The sequence below is a fragment of the Tenrec ecaudatus genome, chromosome 2 (genome assembly GCF_050624435.1).
Source record: "Tenrec ecaudatus isolate mTenEca1 chromosome 2, mTenEca1.hap1, whole genome shotgun sequence".
Taxonomy (NCBI): Eukaryota; Metazoa; Chordata; class Mammalia; order Afrosoricida; family Tenrecidae; genus Tenrec; species Tenrec ecaudatus.
Window position 1 is genome coordinate 242,913,622 of NC_134531.1, and position 21,799 is coordinate 242,935,420.

Genomic DNA, 21,799 nt, shown 5'->3' on the forward strand with positions numbered 1-21,799 from the left:
AGATTCTGCAAGAGTGTGAGTGTGTGGTGTGTATGTTAAAAGGACAGGACTTCAGAAGCCTTCCAGAGATTCTGCAAGGGTGTGTGTATGTGTGTGTGTGTGTATAAAAAGTACATGAATTCAAACCCAGTCCAAAGATTCTACATGGCAGTGATTATGTGTGTGTGTGTGTGTGTGTGGAAAAAGGACATGTTTCAGAAGACATGCAGAGCTTCTGCAAGGGTATGTGTGTGAATGTGAGTTTGTGTTTGTGTAAAAAGGACACGAAGTCAGAAACCCTCTACAGATTTTGAATGGGTCTGAATTTGAGAGAGAGAGAGTGTGTGTGTGTGTGTGTGTATGTGTAAAAAGGACACGAAGTCAGAATCCCTCCAGATGTTCTGCAAGGGTATGTGTGTGTGTTGGGTGGGTGTAAAAAGTACACGACATCAGTATCCCTCCGGAGTTTCTGCAATGGGTGTGAATGTATGTGTATATGTAAAAAGGACTTGAAATCAGAAGCCCTGTAGAGATTTGGCAAGGGTGTGAGTGTGTGTGTGAGTAAAAAGGACATGGATTCAGAAGCCCTCCAGAGATTCGGCAAGGTTATGAGTGTGAGTGTGCGAGTGTGAGTGTGTGTGTGTAAAAATGAGACGAAGTCAGAAGTCCTACAGAGAACCTGCAAGGGTATGAGGGTGTGAGTGTCTAAGAAGTACACGAACAGAAGTCCTCCAGAGATTCTGCAAGGGTGTGTTTATGTGTGTGTGCGTGTGTAAAAAGGTCATGAATTCAAACCCACTCCAAAGATTTTGCATGGGTGTGATTGTGTGTGTGTGTTTGTGTGTGTGTGTAAAAAGGACACGAATCAGAAGACATCCAGAGCTTCTGCAAGGGCATGTGTGTGAGTGTGAGTGAGTGTGTGTGTGTGTGTGTAAAAAGGACACGAAGTCAGAAGCCCTGCAGATATTATGCAACGATGTGTGTGTGTAAAAAGAACACTACGTCAGAAGCCCTCCAGTGTTTCTGCAAGAGTGTGAGTGTGTGGTGTGTATGTTAAAAGGAGAAGACTTCAGAAACCTTCCAGAGATTCTGCAAGGGTGTGTGTATGTGTGTGTGCATGTATAAAAAGGACATGAATTCAAACCCAGTCCAAAGATTCTACATGGCTGTGATTGTGTGTGTGTGTGTGTGTGTGTGTGTGTGGAAAAAGGACACGTTTCAGAAGACATGCAGAGCTTCTGCAAGGGTATGTGTGTGAATGAGAGTGTGTGTGTGTGTGTGTGTGTGTGTGTAAAAAGGACACGAAGACAGAAACCCTATAGAGTTTCTGAAAGGGTATGAATTTGAGAGAGAGAGTGTGTGTGTGTTTGTGTGTGTGTGTGTGTGTGTGTAAAAAGGACACGATGTCAGAATCCCTCCAGATGTTCTGCAAGGGTGTGTGTGCGTGTTGGGTGGGTATAAAAAGTACAAGACATCCGAATCCTTCCGGAGATTCTGCAATGGTGTGTATATATGTGTATATGTAAAAAGGACTTGAATCAGAAGCCCTGTAGAGATTTGGCAAGGGTGTGAGTGTGTGTGTGTGTGTGTGTGTGTGTGTAAAAAGGACATGAATTCAAACCCACTCCAAAGATTCTGCATGGGTGTGATTGTGTGTGTGTGTGTTTGTGGAACAAGGACACGAAGCAGAAGACATCCAGAGCTTCTGCAAGGGTATGTGTGAGAATGTGAGTGTGTGTGTGTGTGTAATAAGGACACGAAGTCAGAAGCCCTGCAGATACTATGCAAGGATGTTTGTGTGTAAAAAGAACACTACGTCAGAAGCCCTCCAGAGTTTCTGCAAGAGTGTGAGTGTGTGGTGTGTATGTTAAAAAGACAAGACTTCAGAAGCCTTCCAGAGATTCTGCAAGGGTGTGTGTATGTGTGTGTGCGTGTATAAAAAGGACATGAATTCAAACCCAGTCCAAAGATTCTACATGGCTGGGATTGTGTGTGTGTGTGTGTGTGTGGAAAAAGGACACGTTTCAGAAGACATGCAGAGCTTCTGCAAGGGTATGTGTGTGAATGTGAGTGTGTGTGTGTGTGTGTGTGTGTGTGTGTGTAAAAAGGACACGAAGTCAGAAACCCTCTAGAGATTCTGAAAGGGTATGAATTTGAGAGAGAGTGTGTGTGTGTGTATGTGTACAAAGGACACGATGTCAGAATCCCTCCAGATGTTCTGCAAGGTTGTGTGTGTGTGTTGGGTGGGTATAAAAAGTACACGACATCCGAATCCCTCCGGAGATTCTGCAATGGGTGTGAATGTATGTGTATATGTAAAAAGGACTTGAAATCAGAAGCCCTGCAGATATTTGGCAAGGTTGTGAGTGAGTGCTTGTGTGTGTGTAAAAAGGACATGGATTCAGAAGCCCTCCAGAGATTCGGCAAGGTTATGTGTGTGAGTGTCCGAGTGTGAGTGTGTGTGTGTAAAAATGAGACGAAGTCAGAAGTCCTGCAGAGAACCTGCAAGGGTATGAGGGTGTGAGTGTCTAAGAAGTACACGAACAGAAGTCCTCCAGAGATTCTGCAAGGGTGTGTGTATGTGTGTGTGCGTGTGTAAAAAGGACATGAATTCAAACCCACTCCAAAGATTCTGCATGGGTGTGATTGTGTGTGTGTGTGTATGGAAAAAGGACATGAATCAGAAGACATACGGAGCTTCTGCAACGGCATGTGTGTGAGTGTGAGTGTGTGTGTGTGTGTGTGTGTAAAAAGGACACGAAATCAAAAGCCCTGCAGATATTATGCAAGGATGTGTGTGTGTAAAAAGAACACTACGTCGGAAGCCCTCCAGAGATTCTGCAAGTGTGTGAGTGTGTGGTGTGTGTGTTAAAAGGACACGACGTCAGAAGCCTTCCAGAGATTGTGCAAGGGTGCGTGTATGTGTGTGTATGTGTGGAAAAAGACAGGTAGTCAGAAGAACCTCTAGGGATTCTGCAAATTTCTGTGTGTGTGTGTATAAAAATGACAAGAAGTCAGAAATCTCCAGAGATTCTGCAAAGGTATGTGTGTGTGTAGGTAAAAAGACCACGAATGTAGAAGCCCTCCAGAAATTCTCCAAGGGTGTGCTTGTGTGTGGGTGTGTATGTAAAAATGACATGAACGAGAAGCCCACCAGAGATTCTTCAATGGTATCAGTGTGAGTGTGTATGTGTAAAAAGGACACGAAGTCAGAAGCCCTCCAGAGATTTTGTAAGGGTATGAATTTGAGTGTTTGTGTTTGTTTGTGTGTGTAAAGACACGAATTCAAGCGATACAGAGATTCTTTAGGGGTGTGTATGTGTGAGTGTGTAAAAAGGACAAGAAGTCATAAGCCCTATAGAGATTCTTCAACGGTGTGTGCGGGTGAGAGATTTTAAAAAGAACAAAGGTCAGAAGTTCTCTAGAGGTTCTGCGAGGGTGTGTGTGTGTATGCCAGAGTGTTAAAAAGGACACGAAATCAGAAGTCCTCCAGAGATTCTGCAAAGATTTGTGTATGTGTGTGTGCGTGTGTAAAAATGACATGAATTCAAACCCACTCCAAAGGTTCTATATGGGTGTGATTGTGTGTGTGTGTGTGTGTGTGTGTGTGTGTATGGAAAAAGGACACGAATCAGAAGACATCCAGAGCTTCTGCAAGGATATGTGTGTGAATGTGTGTGTGTGTGTGTGTGTGTGTGTGAAAAGGACACGAAGTCAGAGGCCCTCTAGAGATTCTGAAAGTGTATGAATATGAGAGTGTGTGTGTGTGTGTGTGTGTGTTTGTGTGTGTAAAAAGAAAACAAAATCAGAAGCCTCTAGTTATTCTGCAAGGGTTTGCACATGTGTGTTTTTGTGTGTAAAGACAAGAATTCAAGTGATACAGATATTCTTTAGGGGTGTGTATGTGTGAGTGTGTAAAAAGCACAAGATGCCATAAGCCCTCTAGAGATTCTTCAACGGTGTGTGCGGGTGAGAGATTTTAAAAAGAACAAAGGTCAGAAGTTCTCCAGAGGTTCTGCCAGGGTGTGTGTGTATGCCTGTGTGTCTAAAAAAGACACAAAATCAGAATCCCTCCAGAGATTTTGCAAGGGTGTGTGTATGTGTGTGTGCGTGTGTAAAAAGGACATGAATTCAAACCCACTCCAAAGATTCTGCATGGGGGTGATTGTGGGTGTGTGTGTGTGTGTGTGTGTAAAAAGTACACGAAGTCAGAATCCCTGCAGATATTATGCAAGGATATGTGTGTGTAAAAAAACACTACGTCAGAAGCCCTCCAGGGATTCTGCAAGAGTGTGAGTGTGTGGTGTGTGTGTTAAAAGGACACGACGTCAGAAGCCTTCCAGAGATTCTGCAAGGGTGTGTGTATGTGTGTGTGCGTGTGTAAAAAGGACATGAATTCAAACCCAGTCCAAAAATTCTACATGGTTGTGATTGTGTGTGTGTGTGTGTGTGCGGAAAAAGACATGAATCAGAAGACATCCAGAGCTTCTGCAAGGGTATGTGTGTGAAGGTGAGTGTGTGTGTGTGTGTGTGTAAAAAGGACACGAAATCAGAAGCCCTCTAGATATTCTGAAAGGGTATGAATTAGAGTGTGTGTGTGTGTGTGTGTGTTTAAAAAGGACACAAGTCAGAAGCGCTCCAGATGTTCTGAAAGGGTGTGTGTGTCTGTTGGGTGGGTGTAATAAGTTCATGACATCAGAATAACTCCGGAGATTCTGCAATGGTGTGAATGTATGTGTATATGTAAAAAGGACTTGAAATCAGAAGCCCTGTAGAGATATGGCATGGGTGTGAGTGTGTGTGTGTGTGTGTTTGTGTGTGTGTGTGTAAAAAGGACATGAATTCAGAAGCCCTCCAGAGGTTCGGCAAGGTTATGAGTGTGAGTGTGCTAATGTGAGTGTGTGTGTAAAAATGGGACGAAGTCAGGAGTCCTGCAGAGAACCTGCAAGGGTATGAGTGTGTGAGTGTCTAAGAAGGACATGAACAGAAGTCCTCCAGAGATTCTGGAAGGGTGTGTGTATGTGTGTGTGCGTGTGTAAAAAGAACATGAATTCAAACCCATTCCAAAGATTCTGCATGGGTGTGATTGTGTGTGTGTGTGTGTTTGTGGAACATGGACACGAATCAGAAGACATCCAGAGCTTCTGCAAGGGTATGTGTGTGAATGTTATTGTGTGTGTGTGTGTGTGTAAAAAGGACATGAAGTCAGAACCCCTGCAGATATTATGCAAGGATATGTGTGTGTAAAAAGAACACTACGTCAGAAGCCCTCCAGAGATTCTGCAATGTAATGAGTTTGAGTGTTTGTGTGTGTGTGTGTGTGTGTGTGTGTGTGTAAAAAGAAATCAAAATCAGAAGCCCTCTAGTTATTGTGCAAGGGTGCATGTGTGTGTGTGTTTGCGTAAAGACACGAATTCAAGCGATACAGAGATTCTTTAGGGGTGTGTATGTGTGAGTATGTAAAAAGGACAAGAAGTCATAAGCCCTCTAGTGATTCTTCAAGGGTGTTTTCGGGTGAGAGATTTTAAAAAGAACAACGTTCAGAAGTTCTCTAGAGGTTCTGCCAGGGTGTGTGTGTGTATGCCAGAGTGCTAAAAAAGGACATGAAATGAGAAGTCCTCCAGAGATTTTGCAAAGGTGTGTGTATGTGTGTGTGCGTGTGTAAAAAGGACATGAATTCAAACCCACTCCAAAGGTTCTACATGCGTGTGATTGTGTATGTGTGTGTGTGTCTCTGTGTGTGTGTGTATGGAAAAAGGACACGAATCAGAAGACATCCAGAACTTCTGCAAGGGTATGTGTGTGAATGGGAGTGTGTGTGTGTGTGTGTGTGTGTAAAAAGAACACGAAGTCAGAAGCCCTCTAGAGATTCTGAAAGTGTATGAATTTGAGAGTGTGTGTGTGTGTGTGTGTGTGTGTAAAAAGAAAACAAAATCAGAAGTCCTCTAGTTATTCTGCAAGTGTGTGCGTGTGTGTGTGTTTGTGTGAAAAGACACGAATTCAAGTGATACAGATATTCTTTAGGGGTGTGTATGTGTCAGTGTGTAAAAAGGACAAGAAGTCATAAGTCCTCTAGAGATTCTACAACGGTGTGTGCGGGGGAGAGATTTTAAAAAGAATAAAGATCAGAAGTTCTCCAGAGGTTCTGCAAGGGTGTGTGTATGTGTGTGTGCGAGTGTAAAAAGGACATGAATTCAAACCCACTCCAAAGATTCTACATGGGTGTGATTGTGTATGTGTGTGTGTGTGTCAAAAAAGGACACGAATCGGAAGACATACAGAGCTTCTGCAAGGGTATGTGTTTGAATGTGAGTGTGTGTGTGGGTGTGTAAAAAGGACACGAAGTCAGAAACCCTCTAGAGATTCTGAAAGGGTATGAATTTGAGAGTGTGTGTGTGTGTGTGTGTGTGTAAAAAGAACATGAATTCAAACCCATTCCAAAGATTCTGCATGGGTGTGATTGTGTGTGTGGGTGTGTTTGTGGAACATGGACACGAATCAGAAGACATCCAGAGCTTCTGCAAGGGTATGTGTGTGAATGTTATTGTGTGTGTGTGTGTGTGTGTAAAAAGGACACGATGTCAGAATCCCTCCAGATGTTCTGCAAGGGTGTGTGTGTGTGTTGGGTGGGTATAAAAAGTACACGACATCCGAATCCCTCCGGAGATTCTGCAATGGGTGTGAATATATGTGTATATGTAAAAAGGACTTGAATCAGAAACCCTGTAGAGATTTGGCAAGGGTGTGAGTGTGTGTGTGTGTGTGTGTGTGTGTGTGTGTGTATAAAGGACATGGATTCAGAAGCCCTCCAGAGATTCGGCAAGGTTATGAGTGTGAGTGTGCGAGTGTGAGTGTGTGTGTGTAAAAATGAGACGAAGTCAGAAGTCCTGCAGAGGATCTGCAAGGGTATGAGGTTGTGAGTGTCTAAGAACTACACGAACAGAAGTCCTCCAGAGATTCTGCAAGGGTGTGTGTATGTGTGTGTGCGTGTGAAAAAAGGACATGAATTCAAACCCACTACAAAGATTCTGCATGGGTGTGATTGTGTGTGTGTGTGTGTGTGTGTGTGTGGAAACAGGACACGAATCAGAAGACATACAGAGCTTCTGCAAGGGCATGTGTGTGAGTGTGTGTGTGTGTGTGTGTAAAAAGGACACGAAGTCAAAAGCCCTGCTGATATTATGCAAGGATGTGTGTGTGTAAAAAGAACACTACGTCGGAAGCTCTCCAGAGAGTCTGCAAGAGTGTGAGTGTGTGGTGTTTGTGTTAAAAGGACACGACGTCAGAAGCCTTCCAGAGATTGTGCAAGGGTGCGTGTATGTGTGTGTATGTGTGTAAAAAGACAGGTAGTCAGAACAACCTCTAGAGATTCTGCAAAGAATGCGTGTGTGTGTGTATAAAAATGACAAGAAGTCAGAAACCTCCAGAGATTAGGCAAAGGTATGTGTGTGTTTAGGTAAAAAGACCACGACTTTAGAAGCCCTCCAGAGGTTCTGCAAGGGTATGTGTGTGAATGTGAGTGTGTGTGTGTGTGTGTGTAAAAAGGACACGAAGTCAGAATCCCTGCAGATATTATGCAAGGATATGTGTGTGTAAAAAAACACTACGTCAGAAGCCCTCCAGGGATTCTGCAAGAGTGTGAGTGTGTGGTGTGTGTGTTAAAAGGACACGACGTCAGAAGCCTTCCAGAGATTCTGCAAGGGTGTGTGTATGTGTGTGTGCGTGTGTAAAAAGGACATGAATTCAAACCCAGTCCAAAAATTCTACATGGTTGTGATTGTGTGTGTGTGTGTGTGTGCGGAAAAAGACATGAATCAGAAGACATCCAGAGCTTCTGCAAGGGTATGTGTGTGAAGGTGAGTGTGTGTGTGTGTGTGTGTAAAAAGGACACGAAATCAGAAGCCCTCTAGATATTCTGAAAGGGTATGAATTAGAGTGTGTGTGTGTGTGTGTGTGTTTAAAAAGGACACAAGTCAGAAGCGCTCCAGATGTTCTGAAAGGGTGTGTGTGTCTGTTGGGTGGGTGTAATAAGTTCATGACATCAGAATAACTCCGGAGATTCTGCAATGGTGTGAATGTATGTGTATATGTAAAAAGGACTTGAAATCAGAAGCCCTGTAGAGATATGGCATGGGTGTGAGTGTGTGTGTGTGTGTGTTTGTGTGTGTGTGTGTAAAAAGGACATGAATTCAGAAGCCCTCCAGAGGTTCGGCAAGGTTATGAGTGTGAGTGTGCTAATGTGAGTGTGTGTGTAAAAATGGGACGAAGTCAGGAGTCCTGCAGAGAACCTGCAAGGGTATGAGTGTGTGAGTGTCTAAGAAGGACATGAACAGAAGTCCTCCAGAGATTCTGGAAGGGTGTGTGTATGTGTGTGTGCGTGTGTAAAAAGAACATGAATTCAAACCCATTCCAAAGATTCTGCATGGGTGTGATTGTGTGTGTGTGTGTGTGTTTGTGGAACATGGACACGAATCAGAAGACATCCAGAGCTTCTGCAAGGGTATGTGTGTGAATGTTATTGTGTGTGTGTGTGTGTGTAAAAAGGACATGAAGTCAGAACCCCTGCAGATATTATGCAAGGATATGTGTGTGTAAAAAGAACACTACGTCAGAAGCCCTCCAGAGATTCTGCAATGTAATGAGTTTGAGTGTTTGTGTGTGTGTGTGTGTGTGTGTGTGTGTGTAAAAAGAAATCAAAATCAGAAGCCCTCTAGTTATTGTGCAAGGGTGCATGTGTGTGTGTGTTTGCGTAAAGACACGAATTCAAGCGATACAGAGATTCTTTAGGGGTGTGTATGTGTGAGTATGTAAAAAGGACAAGAAGTCATAAGCCCTCTAGTGATTCTTCAAGGGTGTTTTCGGGTGAGAGATTTTAAAAAGAACAACGTTCAGAAGTTCTCTAGAGGTTCTGCCAGGGTGTGTGTGTGTATGCCAGAGTGCTAAAAAAGGACATGAAATGAGAAGTCCTCCAGAGATTTTGCAAAGGTGTGTGTATGTGTGTGTGCGTGTGTAAAAAGGACATGAATTCAAACCCACTCCAAAGGTTCTACATGCGTGTGATTGTGTATGTGTGTGTGTGTCTCTGTGTGTGTGTGTATGGAAAAAGGACACGAATCAGAAGACATCCAGAACTTCTGCAAGGGTATGTGTGTGAATGGGAGTGTGTGTGTGTGTGTGTGTGTGTGTAAAAAGAACACGAAGTCAGAAGCCCTCTAGAGATTCTGAAAGTGTATGAATTTGAGAGTGTGTGTGTGTGTGTGTGTGTGTGTAAAAAGAAAACAAAATCAGAAGTCCTCTAGTTATTCTGCAAGTGTGTGCGTGTGTGTGTGTTTGTGTGAAAAGACACGAATTCAAGTGATACAGATATTCTTTAGGGGTGTGTATGTGTCAGTGTGTAAAAAGGACAAGAAGTCATAAGTCCTCTAGAGATTCTACAACGGTGTGTGCGGGGGAGAGATTTTAAAAAGAATAAAGATCAGAAGTTCTCCAGAGGTTCTGCAAGGGTGTGTGTATGTGTGTGTGCGAGTGTAAAAAGGACATGAATTCAAACCCACTCCAAAGATTCTACATGGGTGTGATTGTGTATGTGTGTGTGTGTGTCAAAAAAGGACACGAATCGGAAGACATACAGAGCTTCTGCAAGGGTATGTGTTTGAATGTGAGTGTGTGTGTGGGTGTGTAAAAAGGACACGAAGTCAGAAACCCTCTAGAGATTCTGAAAGGGTATGAATTTGAGAGTGTGTGTGTGTGTGTGTGTGTAAAAAGAACATGAATTCAAACCCATTCCAAAGATTCTGCATGGGTGTGATTGTGTGTGTGGGTGTGTTTGTGGAACATGGACACGAATCAGAAGACATCCAGAGCTTCTGCAAGGGTATGTGTGTGAATGTTATTGTGTGTGTGTGTGTGTGTGTAAAAAGGACACGATGTCAGAATCCCTCCAGATGTTCTGCAAGGGTGTGTGTGTGTGTTGGGTGGGTATAAAAAGTACACGACATCCGAATCCCTCCGGAGATTCTGCAATGGGTGTGAATATATGTGTATATGTAAAAAGGACTTGAATCAGAAACCCTGTAGAGATTTGGCAAGGGTGTGAGTGTGTGTGTGTGTGTGTGTGTGTGTGTGTGTGTATAAAGGACATGGATTCAGAAGCCCTCCAGAGATTCGGCAAGGTTATGAGTGTGAGTGTGCGAGTGTGAGTGTGTGTGTGTAAAAATGAGACGAAGTCAGAAGTCCTGCAGAGGATCTGCAAGGGTATGAGGTTGTGAGTGTCTAAGAACTACACGAACAGAAGTCCTCCAGAGATTCTGCAAGGGTGTGTGTATGTGTGTGTGCGTGTGAAAAAAGGACATGAATTCAAACCCACTACAAAGATTCTGCATGGGTGTGATTGTGTGTGTGTGTGTGTGTGTGTGTGTGGAAACAGGACACGAATCAGAAGACATACAGAGCTTCTGCAAGGGCATGTGTGTGAGTGTGTGTGTGTGTGTGTAAAAAGGACACGAAGTCAAAAGCCCTGCTGATATTATGCAAGGATGTGTGTGTGTAAAAAGAACACTACGTCGGAAGCTCTCCAGAGAGTCTGCAAGAGTGTGAGTGTGTGGTGTTTGTGTTAAAAGGACACGACGTCAGAAGCCTTCCAGAGATTGTGCAAGGGTGCGTGTATGTGTGTGTATGTGTGTAAAAAGACAGGTAGTCAGAACAACCTCTAGAGATTCTGCAAAGAATGCGTGTGTGTGTGTATAAAAATGACAAGAAGTCAGAAACCTCCAGAGATTAGGCAAAGGTATGTGTGTGTTTAGGTAAAAAGACCACGACTTTAGAAGCCCTCCAGAGGTTCTGCAAGGGTATGTGTGTGAATGTGAGTGTGTGTGTGTGTGTGTGTAAAAAGGACACGAAGTCAGAAGCCCTCTAGAGATTCTGAAAGGGTATGAATTTGAGAGTGTGTGTGTGTGTGTGTGTGTGTAAAAAGAAAACAAAACAGAAGCCCTCTAGTTATTCTGCAAGGGTGTGCGCGTGTGTGTGTCTGTGTGTAAAGACACGAATTCAAGCGATACAGAGATTCTTTAGGGGTGAGTATGTGTGAGTGTGTAAAAAGAACAAGAAGTCATCAACCCTCTAGAGATTCTTCAACGGTTTGTGAGGGTGAGAGATTTAATGAAGAACAAAGTTCAGAAGTTCTCCAGAGGTTCTGCCAAGGTGTGTGTGTGTATGCCTCTGTGTCTAAAAAGGACATGAAATCAGAAGTCCTCCAGAGATTCTGCAAGGGCTTCTGTATGTGTGTGTGCATTTGTAAAGAGGACATGAATTCAAACCCTCTCCAAAGATTCTACATGGGTGTGATTGTGTGTGTGTGTGTGTGTGTGTGTGTGGAAAAAGGACCGAATCAGAAGACATCTAGAGCTTCTGCAAGGGTATGTGTGTGAATGTGAGTGTGTGTGTGGGTGTGTAAAAATGACACGAAGTCAGAAGCCCTGCATATATAATGCAAGGATGTGTGTGTGTAAAAAGAACACTACGTCAGATGCCCTCCAGATATTCTGCAAGAGTGTGAGTGAGTGGTGTGTGTGTTAAAAGGACACGATGTCAGAAGACTTCCAGAGATTGTGCAAGGGTGCCTGTATGTGTGTGTATGTGTGTAATAAGACAGGAAGTCAGAAGCCCTCTAGGTATTCTGCAAAGGTCTGCGTGTGTGTGTGTATAAAAAGGACAAGAAGACAGAAACCTCCAGAGATTCTGCAAAGGTGTGTGTGTGTGTAGGTAAAAAGGACACGACATTAGAAGCTCTCCAGTGATTCTCCAAGTGTGTGCTTGTGTGTGGGTGTTTATGTAAAAATGACACGAACGAGAAGCCCACCAGAGATTTTTAAATGGTATCAGTGTGTGTATGTGTAAAAAGGACACGAAGTCAGAAGCACTCCAGAGATTCTGCAAGGGAATGAGTTTGAGTGTTTGTGTGTGTGTGTGTGTCTCTGTGTAAAAAGAAAACAGAATCAGAAGCCCTCAAGTTATTCTGCAAGGGTGTGTGTGTGTGTGTGTGTGTGTGTGTGTGTGTGTGTAAAGTCACGAATTCAAGCGATACAGAGATTCTTTAGGGGTGTGTATGTGTGAGTGTGTAAAAAGGACAAGAAGTCATAAGCCCTCCAGAGATTCTTCAATGGTGTGTGCGGGTGAGAGATTTTAAAAAGAACAAAGGTCAGAAATTCTCAATAGATTCTGCCAGGTGTGTGTGTGTATGCCTGTATGTCTAAAAAGGACACGAAATCAGAAGTCCTCCAGAGATTCTGCAAGGGTGCATGCATATGTGTATGTGTCTGTGTGAGTGTGTAAAAGGATATGAAGTCAGAAGCCCTCCAGATGTTACGTAAGTGTGTGTATGTGTGAATCTGTAAAAAGGATACGACATCAGAATCCCTCCTGAGATTCTGCAATGGTGTGAATGAATGTGTATATGAAAAAGGACTTGAAATCAGAAGCCCTGAGAGATTCAACAAGGGTGTGAGTGTGTGTCTCTCTGTGTGTGTGTGTGTGTGTGTGTTTGTAAAAAGGACACGAAGTCAGAAGCCCTCCAGATGGTCTGCAAGGGTGTGTGTGTGGGTGGGTTGGTGTAAAAAGTACACGACATCAGAATCCCTCCAGAGATTCTGCAATGGTGTGAATAGTATGTGTATATGTAAAAAGGACTTGAAATCAGAAGTCCTGTAGAGATTCGGCAAGGGTGTGAGTCTCTGTGTGTGTGTGTGTGTGTGTAAAAAGGACATGAATTCAGAAGCCCCCCAGAGATTCGGCAAAGTTATGAGTGTGAGTGTGCGTGTGTGGGTGTGTGTATGTAAAAATGAGACAAAGTCAGAAGTCCTGCAGATAATCTGCAAGCGTATGAGTGTGTGAGTGTCTAAGAAAGACACGAACAGAAGCCCTCCAGAGATTCTGCAAGGGTTTGTGTATGTGTGTGTGCGTGTGTAAAAAGGACATGAATTCAAACCCACTCCAAAGATTCTACATGGATGTGATTTTGTGTGTGTTTGTGTGTATGTGTGTGTGGAAAAAGGACATGAATCAAAAGACATCCAGATGTTCTGCAAGGGTATGTGTGTGAATGTGAGTGTGTGTGGGTGTGTGTGTGTCAAAAGAACACGAAGTCAGAAACCCTCTAGAGATTCTGAAAGGGTATGAATTTGAGAGTATGTGTGTGTGTGTGTGTGTGTGTGTGTGTGTGTGTAAAAAGAAAACAAAATCAGGAGCCCTCTAGTTATTCTGCAAGGGTGTGCGTGTGTGTGTGGGGGGTGTTTAAAGACACGAATTCAAGCGATACAGATATTCTTTAGGGGTGTGTATCTGTGAGTGTGTAAAAAGGACAAGAAGTCATCAGCCCTATAGAGATTCTTCAACGGTGTGTGCGGGTGAGAGATTTTAAAAAGAACAAAGTTCAGAAGTTCTAAATAGGCTCTGCCAGATGTGTGTGTTTATGCCTGTGTGTCTAAAAAGGACACGAAATCAGAAGCCCTCCAGATGTTCTGCAAGGGTGTGTGTGTGTGGGTGGGTGGGTCTAAAAAGTACACGGCATCAGAATCCCTCCAGAGAGTCTGTAATGGTGCCAATATATGTGTATATGTAAAGAGGAATTGAAATCAGAAGCCCTGTAGAGACTCGGCAATGGTGTGTGTGTGTGTGTGTGTATGTGTGTGTGTGTGTGTGTGTACAAAGGTCATGAATTCAGAAGCCCTCCAGAGATTCGGCAAAGTTATGAGTGTATGTGTACGTGTGTGAGTGTGTGTGTGTAAAAATGAGACAAAGTCAGAAGTCCTGCAGAGAATCTGCAAGCGTATGAGTTTGTGAGTGTCTAAGAAAGACACGAACAGAAGCCCTCCAGAGATTCTGCAAGGGTGTGTGTATATGTGTTTGCGAGTGTAAAAAGGACATGAATTCAAACCCACTCTAAAGATTTTACATTGGTGTGACTTTGTGTGTGTGTGTGTGGAAAAAGGACACGAATCAGAAGACATCCAGAGGTTCTGCAAGGGTATGTGTGTGAATGTGTGTGTAAAAAGGACACGAAATCAGAAGCACTGCAGATATTATGCAACGATGTGTGTGTGTAAAAAGAACACTACGTCAGAAGTCCTCCAGGGATTCTGCAAGAGTGTGAGTGTGTGTTAAAAGGACACGACGTCAGAAGCTTTCCAGAGATTCTGCAAGTCTGTGTGTATGTGTGTGTGCGTGTGTAAAAAGGACATTAATTCAAACCCACTCCAAAGATTATGCATCTGTGTGATTGTGTGTTTGTGTGTGTGTGTGTGTGCGGAAAAAAGACTAATCAGAAGACATCCAGAGCTTCTGCAAGGGTATGTGTGTGAGTGTAAGTGTGTGTGTGTTTGTGTGTAAAAAGGACACGAAGTCAGAATCACTGCATGTATTATGCAATGATGTGTGTGTGTAAAAGGAACACTATGTCAGAAGCCCCTCCAGAGAATCTTTAAGAATGTGAGTGTGTGGTGTGTGTGTTAAAAGGACATGACGTCAGAAGACTTCGAGAGATTGTGCAATGGTGCGTGTATGTGTGTAAAAAGACAGGACGTCAGAAGCCCTCTAGGCATTCTGCAAAGATATGAGTATGTGTGTGTGTGTTTGTGTATAAAAATGACAAGAAGTCAGAAACCTCCAGAGATTCTGCAAAGGTGTGTGTGTGTGTAGGTAAAAAGGACACGAAATCAGAAGTCCTGCAGAGATTCTCCAAGGGTGTGCTTGTGTGTGGGTGTTTATGTAAAAATGACACGAACGAGAAGCCCACCAGAGATTCTTTAATGGTAGCAGTGTGAGTGTGCATGTGTAAAAAGGACACGAAGTCAGAAGCCCACTAGAGATTTTGTAAGGGTATGAATTTGTGTGTTTGTGTGTGTGTGTATGTGTGTGTGTGTGTGTAAAGACACGAATTCAAGCGATACAGAGATTCTTTAGGGGTGTGTATGTGTGAGTGTGTAAAATGGACAAGAAGTCATAAGCCCTTTAGAGATTCTTCAACGGGGTGTGCGGGTGAGAGATTTAATAAAGAACAAATGTCAGAAGTTCTCCAGAGGTTCTGCCAGGGTGTGTGTGTGTGTACGCCAGTGTGCTAAAAAGGACACGAAATCAGAAGTCTTCCAGATGTTCTGCAAGGGTGTGTTTATGTGTGTGTGCGTGTGTATAAAGGACATGAATTCAAACCCACTCCAAATATTCTGCATGGTTGAGATTGTGTATGTGGAAAAAGGACACGAATCAGAAGACATCCAGTGGTTCTGCAAGGGTATGTGTGTGAATGTGAGTGTATGTGTGTGTGTGTGTGTGTGTGTAAAAAGGACACGAAGTCAGACGCCCTCTAGAGATTCTGAAAGGGTATGAATTTGAGAGTGTGTGTGTGTAAAAAGAAAACAAAACAGAAGCCCTCTAGTTATTCTGCAAGGGTGTGCGCTTGTGTGTGTGTGTGTGTAAAGACACGAATTCAAGCGATACAGAGATTCTTTAGGGGTGTGTATGTGTGAGTGTGTAAAAAGAACAAGAAGTCATCAGCCCTCTAGAGATTCTTCAACGGTTTGTGCGGGTGAGAGATTTAATAAAGAACAAAGTTCAGAAGTTCTCCAGAGGTTCTGCCAGGGTGTGTGTGTGTATGCCTATGTGTCTAAAAAGGACATGAAATCAGAAGTCCTCCAGAGATTCTTCAAGGGTTTGTGTATGTGTGTGTGCGTTTGTAAAAAGGACATGAATTCAAACCCTCTCCAAAGATTCTACATGGGTGTGTTTGTGTGTGTGTGTGTGTGTGTGTGTGTGTGTGTGGAAAAAGGACGGAATCAGAAGACATCTAGAGCTTCTGCAAGGTTATGTGTGTGAATGTGAGTGTGTGTGTGGGTGTGTAAAAATGACACGAAGTCAGAAGCCCTGCATATATAATGCAAGGATGTGTGTGTAAAAAGAACACTACGTCAGATGCCCTCCAGATAGTCTGCAAGAGTGTGAGTGAGTGGTGTGTGTGTTAAAAGGACACGATGTCAGAAGCCTTCCAGAGATTGTGCAAGGGTTTGTGTATGTGTGTGTGCGTGTGTAAAAAGGACATGAATTCAAACCCACTCCAAAGATCCTAAATGGATGTGATTTTGTGTGTGTTTGTGTGTATGTGTCTGTGGAAAAAGGACACGAATCAGAAGACATCCAGATGTTCTGCAAGGATATGTGTGTGAATGTGAGTGTGTGTGGGTGTGTGTGTGTCAAAAGAACACGAAGTCAGAAGCCCTCTAGAGATTCTGAAAGGGTATGAATTTGAGAGTATGTGTGTGTGTGTGTGTGTGTGTGTGTAAAAAGAAAACAAAATCAGGAGCACTCTAGTTATTCTGCAAATGTGTGTGTGTTTGTGTGTGTGTGTGTTGGGGGTGTAAAGACACGAATTCAAGCGATACAGAGATTCTTTAAGGGTGTGTATCTGTGAGTGTGTAAAAAGGACAAGAAGTCAGAAACCTCCAGAGATTCTGCAAAGGTGTGTGTGTGTGTAGGTAAAAAGGACACGACATTAGAAGCCCTACAGTGATCCTCCAAGTGTGTGCTTGTGTGTGGGTGTTTATGTAAAAATGACACGAACGAGAAGCCCACCAGAGATTTTTAAATGGTATTACTGTGTGTATGTGTAAAAAGGACACGAAGTCAGAAGCACTCTAGAGATTCTGCAAGGGAATGAGTTTGAGTGTTTGTGTGTGTGTGTGTGTGTGTGTGTGTCTGTGTGTAAAAAGAAAACAAAATCAGAAGCCCTCAAGTTATTCTGCAAGGGTGTGTGTGTGTGTGTGTGTGTGTGTGTGTGTGTAAGTCACGAATTCAAGCGATACAGAGATTCTTAAGGGGTGTGTATGTGTGAGTGTGTAAAAAGGACAAGAACTCATAAGCCCTCCAGAGATTCTTCAATGGTGTGTGCGGGTGAGAGATTTTAAAAAGAACAAAGATCAGAAATTCTCAATAGATTCTGCCTGGTGTGTGTGTGTATGCCTGTATGTATAAAAAGGACACGAAATCAGAAGTCCTCCAGAGATTCTGCAAGGGTGCATGCATGTGTGTATGTGTCTGTGTGAGTGTGTAAAAGGATATGAAGTCAGAAGCCCTCCAGATGTTACGTAAGTGTGTGTATGTGTGAATCTGTTAAAAGGATACGACATCAGAATCCCTCCTGAGATTCTGCAATGGTGTGAATGAATGTGTATATGAAAAAGGACTTGAAATCAGAAGCCCTGAGAGATTCAACAAGGGTGTGAGTGTGTGTCTCTCTGTGTGTGTGTGTGTGTGTTTGTAAAAAGGACACGAAGTCAGAAGCCCTCCAGATGGTCTGCAAGGGTATGTGTGTGTGGGTGGGTGGGTGTAAAAAGTACACGACATCAGAATCCCTGCAGAGATTCTGCAATGGTGTGAATAGTATGTGTATATGTAAAAAGGACTTGAAATCAGAAGTCCTGTAGAGATTCGGCAAGGGTGTGAGTGTCTGTGTGTGTGTGTGTGTGTGTGTGTGTGTGTGTGTGTAAAAAGGACATGAATTCAGAAGCCTCCCAGAGATTCGGCAAAGTTATGAGTGTGAGTGTGCGTGTGTGGGTGTGTGTATGTAAAAATGAGACAAAGTCAGAAGTCCTGCAGATAATTTGCAAGCGTATGAGTGTGTGAGTGTCTAAGAAAGACATGAACAGAAGCCCTCCAGAGATTCTGCATGGGTTTGTGTATGTGTGTGTGCCTGTGTAAAAAGGACATGAATTCAAACCCACTCCAAAGATTCTACATGGATGTGATTTTGTGTGTGTTTGTGTGTATGTGTGTGTGGAAAAAGGACACGAATCAGAAGACATCCAGGTGATCTGCAAGGGTATGTGTGTGAATGTGAGTGTGTGTGGGTGTGTCAAAAGAACACGAAGTCAGAAGCCCTCTAGAGATTCTGAAAGGGTATGAATTTGAGAGTATATGTGTGGGTGTGTAAAAAGAAAACAAAATCAGGAGCCCTCTAGTTATTCTGCAAGGGTGTGTGTGTGTGTGTGTGGGGGGGGGGTTAAAGACACGAATTCAAGCGATACAGAGATTCTTTAGGGGTGTGTATCTGTGAGTGTGTAAAAAGGACAAGAAGTCATCAGCCCTATAAGATTCTTCAACGGTGTGTGCGGGTGAGAGATTTTAAAAAGAACAAAGTTCAGAAGTTCTAAATAGGCTCTGCCAGATGTGTGTGTTTATGCCTGTGTGTCTAAAAAGGACACGAAATCAGAAGCCCTCCAGATGTTCTGCAAGGGTGTGTGTGTGTGGGTGGGTGGGTGTAAAAAGTACACGACATCAGAATCCCTCCAGAGAGTCTGTAATGGTGCTAATATATGTGTATATGTAAAGAGGACTTGAAATCAGAAGCCCTGTAGAGATTCGGCAATGGTGTGAGTGTGTGTGTGTGTGTGTGTACAAAGGTCATGAATTCAGAAGCCCTCCAGAGATTCGGCAAGGTTATGAGTGTAAGTGTACGTGTGTGAGTGTGTGTGTGTAAAAATGAGACAAAGTCAGATGTCCTGCAGAGAATCTGCAAGCGTATGAGTTTGTGAGTGTCTAAGAAGGACACGAACAGAAGCCCTCCAGAGATTCTGCAAAGGTGTGTGTATATGTGTTTGCGAGTGTAAAAAGGACATGAATTCAAACCCACTCTAAAGATTTTACATGGGCATGATTGTGTGTGTGTGTGTGTGGAAAAAGGACACGAATCAGAAGACATCCAGAGGTTCTGCAAGGGTATGTGTGTGAGTGTGTGTGTGTGTGTGTGTAAAAAGGACACGAAATCAGAAGCACTGCAGATATTATGCAACGATGTGTGTGTGTAAAAAGAACACTACGTCAGAAGTCCTCCAGGGATTCTGCAAGAGTGTGAGTGTGTGTTAAAAGGACACGACGTCAGAAGCCTTCCAGAGATTCTGCAAGGGTGTGTGTATGTGTGTGTGCTTGTGTAAAAAGGACATTAATTCAAACCCACTCCAAAGATTCTGCATCTGTGTGATTGTGTGTTTGTGTGTGTGTGTGTGCGGAAAAAAGACGAATCAGAAGACATCCAGAGCTTCTGCAAGGGTATGTGTGTGAGTGTAAGTGTGTGTGTGTTTGTGTGTAAAAAGGACACGAAGTCAGAATCACTGCATGTATTATGCAATGATGTGTGTGTGTAAAAAGAACACTATGTCAGAAGCCCCTCCAGAGAATCTTTAAGAATGTGAGTGTGTGGTGTGTGTGTTAAAAGGACATGACGTTAGAAGACTTCCAGAGATTGTGCAATGGTGCGTGTATGTGTGTAAAAAGACAGGACGTCAGAAGCCCTCTAGGCATTCTGCAAAGATATGAGTGTGTGTGTGTGTGTGTGTATAAAAATGACAAGAAGTCAGAAACCTCCAGAGATTCTGCAAAGGTGTGTGTGTGTGTAGGTAAAAAGGACACGACATTAGAAGCCCTCCAGTGATTCTCCAAGTGTGTGCTTGTGTGTGGGTGTTTATGTAAAAATGACACGAACGAGAAGCCCACCAGAGATTTTTAAGTGGTATCAGTGTGTGTATGTGTAAAAAGGACACGAAGTCAGAAGCACTCTAGAGATTCTGCAAGGGAATGAGTTTGAGTGTTTGTGTGTGTGTGTGTGTGTGTCTGTGTGTAAAAAGAAAACAGAATCAGAAGCCCTCAAGTTATTCTGCAAGGGTGTGTGTGTGTGTGTGTGTGTGTGTGTGTAAAGTCACGAATTCAAGCGATACAGAGATTCTTTAGGGGTGTGTATGTGTGAGTGTGTAAAAAGGACAAGAAGTCATAAGCCCTCCAGAGATTCTTCAATGGTGTGTGCGGGTGAGAGATTTTAAAAAGAACAAAGGTCAGAAATTCTCAATAGATTCTGCCAGGTGTGTGTGTGTATGCCTGTGTGTCTAAAAAGGACACGAAACCAGAAGTCCTCCAGAGATTCTGCAAGGGTGCATGCATGTGTGTATGTGTCTGTGTGAGTGTGTAAAAGGATATGAGGTCAGAAGCCCTCCAGATGTTACGTAAGTTTGTGTATGTGTGAATCTGTAAAAAGGATACGACATCAGAATCCCTCCTGAGATTCTGCAATGGTGTGAATGAATGTGTATATGAAAAAGGACTTGAAATCAGAAGCCCTGAGAGATTCAACAAGGGTGTGAGTGTGTGTCTCTGTGTGTGTGTTTGTAAAAAGGACACGAAGTCAGAAGCCCTCCAGATGGTCTGCAAGGGTGTGTGTGTGTGGGTGGGTGGGTGTAAAAAGTACACGACATCAGAATCCCTCCAGAGATTCTGCAATGGTGTGAATGTATGTGTATATGTAAAAAGGACTTGAAATCAGAAGTCCTGTAGAGATTCGGCAAGGGTGTGAGTGTCTGTGTGTGTGTGTGTGTGTGTGTGTGTGTGTAAAAAGGACATGAATTCAGAAGCCCCCCAGAGATTCGGCAAAGTTATGAGTGTGAGTGTGCGTGTGTGGGTGTGTGTATGTAAAAATGAGACAAAGTCAGAAGTCCTGCAGATAATCTGCAAGGGTATGAGTGTGTGATTGTCTCAGAAGGACACGAAGAGAAGCCCTCCAGAGATTCTGCAAGGGTGCGTGTATGTGTGTGTGCGTGTGTAAAAAGGACATGAATTCAAACCCACTACAAAGATTCTGTATGGGTGTTATTGTGTGTGTGTGTGTGTGTGTTTGTGAAAAAGGACACGAAGCAGAAGACATCCCGAGCTTCTGCAAGGGTATGTGTGTGAATGTTTGTATGTGTGTGTGTGTAAAAAGGACACGAAGCCAGAAGCCCTGCAGATATTATGCAAGGATATGTGTGTATAAATAGAACACTACGTCAGAAGCCCTCCAGGGTTTCTGCAAGAGTGTGAGTGTGTGGTGTGTATGTTAAAAGGACAGGACTTCAGAAGCCTTCCAGAGATTCTGCAAGGGTGTGTGTATGTGTGTGTGCGCGTATAAAAAGGACATGAATTCAAACCCAGTCCAAAGATTCTACATGGCTGTGATTGTGTGTGTGTGTGTGTGTGTGTGTGTGTGTGGAAAAAGGACACGTTTCAGAAGACATGCAGAGGTTCTTCAAGAGTGTGTGTGTGAATGTGAGTGTGTGTGTGTTTAAAAAGGGCACGAAGTCAGAAACTTTCTAGTGATTCTGAAAGGGTATGAATTTCAGAGTGTGTGTGTGTGTGTGTGTGTGTATGTGTAAAAAGGACACGAAGTCAGAATCCCTCCAGATGTTCTGCAAGTGTGTGTGTGTGTGTGTGTGTGTTGGGTGGGTGTTAAAAGTACACGACATCAGAATCCCTCCGGAGATTCTGCAATGGGTGTGAATGTATGTGTGTATGTAAAAAGGACTTGAAATCAGAAGCCCTGTAGAGATTTGGCAAGGGTGTGAGTGTGTGTGTGTGTGTGTGTGTGTGTGTGTGTAAAAAGGACACGAAGTCAGAAGCCCTCCAGATGGTCTGCAAGGGTGTGTGTGTGGGTGGGTTGGTGTAAAAAGTACACGACATCAGAATCCCTCCAGAGATTCTGCAATGGTGTGAATAGTATGTGTATATGTAAAAAGGACTTGAAATCAGAAGTCCTGTAGAGATTCGGCAAGGGTGTGAGTGTCTGTGTGTGTGTGTGTGTGTGTGTAAAAAGGACATGGATTCAGAAGCCCTCCAGAGATTCGGCAAGTTTTGAGTGTGAGTGTGCGAGTGTGGGTGTGTGTATGTAAAAATGAGACGAAGTCAGAAGTCCTGCAGAGAACCTGCAAGGGTATTAGGGTGTGAGTGTCTAAGAAGTACACGAACAGAAGTCCTCCAG